The sequence below is a fragment of the Staurois parvus genome, unplaced genomic scaffold, assembly GCF_062004578.1.
Source record: "Staurois parvus isolate SC_StPar_1 unplaced genomic scaffold, SC_StPar_1.0 ptg000704l, whole genome shotgun sequence".
Lineage (NCBI taxonomy): Eukaryota > Metazoa > Chordata > Amphibia > Anura > Ranidae > Staurois > Staurois parvus.
In genome coordinates this window covers 623,448-625,186 of record NW_028318500.1, presented here as the reverse complement: position 1 = coordinate 625,186, position 1,739 = coordinate 623,448, and positions in this window count along the sequence as shown.

Sequence of the window (1,739 nt, the reverse complement as noted above, 5' to 3'; positions counted from 1 at the left end):
ACCCTCTTTCCCGCCGCACATATGCATAACATGGCGACCAGAGGTTAAGTATCTGTTTTCCACCTCTCAGTTAGACTGCTCTTGAATGCCCCAGATGTCTGAGAAATACTATCTTCCTGTGTCCCTCAATAGTCAAAGAAAACCTGGATTTATTTTCTTTTTTTGTCACTGTAAAATCTTCAAAGCCATTTAGGGACAGAAGTCCCACTCTTCTATGTTAAGTGCTACTTGCTTACAAGGAAGGGATTTACGAGGCAGGATTAACTTTTTTTGTTATACAGTGGCCTAATCCCCTGTAGGCAACAGTCTAAGAATCATCCTCTCCCATACACCCCAGATCTGGTGTTCCTCAAAAGACTGCAAAAAAAAAAGATTTTACAGGGAGTACAAAAAAATCTTATCTTTAACAGGAGAGCCTCAAGACAAAACTTAGGTTCTTGCATATTTGTAACTCATATATTTCCCCGTCTAAATTGCGAAGGATCTATCAACCCTAGAATTGACATATCAAGCCTAAATAAATATTTAGTTGCTAAAAGCAGCTTCTTAAGACAATCAAGGACTAAGGTGAGAACTCTGCACTTCAGATCGTAGTTTTCTATACCTTCTGCAGGAAATATGAGTGTGTGTGGTTGAACAGATAGTGGATTCCCGCTTTTACAGGTTTTCTTTTAATCTATATCACAGAGAATGCAGCTAGATAACCGAGAACACCTAGAAACACTCATGTCGTAGGAGGAATAGTGCAACTTAAGTCTGGCCACACATTATACAGCTTCCTTGTATAATTTTCTTTTAGATTTACCAAAACCATATGAGGTCAAACCTAAGCACTCTCAATTTGTATGCAATCAGGCAGGCCCTTTCACTACACAGTTTAAGGTAAACCTAAATGAAATTGATTAGCAAAATTGTGTAATGTATGGCCAGCTTAAGGCTTGTAAGGAAATATGTCTTTTTAACTGGCATCCATTTTGTATGTGTGAACAGTTAGTTTCAATTTTGAGTTTCGCTCGTAACTCCTCGCTTTATTTCTCCCAGGCCTGGTAGTGAAAAATAATCGAGGACAGTTGGGCTACAGACAGAAATTGATCCTATCAAGGGTGGAGGAGGATCAGAGATGTTACCTTCCGTCACTGAAGTTCTTAGAAGATTTAAAAAGTCTGACGGTGATTCAGCTCTTGAACTCTACCAATATCCGACATAATACTGCCTATACTGGTAGACTGCAAGAAGAAATTATAAGATTTTCATTGTGGGATTGTATTTTCCATTTTTTTTTTTTTTTTTTTAGTAACTCACATGTAAAAATATGCGCTTCCAGATAGAAGATGGATTTTCAGCCAATAACTTGTTTTAGTCCTTTCAATGCCATGACAGGTCATTGACAGTAAAAGGGTTACTCTAATCTTTGCTGAGATAAAGTGCTATAGACAATTTTGAAAATGACTATGTGCGCAACTCATATATACATATGCATATATGTATAAACACATCATAGATTGCATTGAATCACCTTTAAAATAATTTCTATTATTTGAGTTTATTGGCCCTTCAACCAATCACCGGCACTTACACACTCAAGCAAATTAATACATAATTTTGCTTATTTGCTATTGGAGATATATATAGTTAACATACATTGAATGTTATGTGTACTGAGCTTACCAAGAGGTTTTTTTTTTGTGATTTGAACATCTATGCATCCTCAGATAAAACACTCTAGCAAAGGCAGCAAG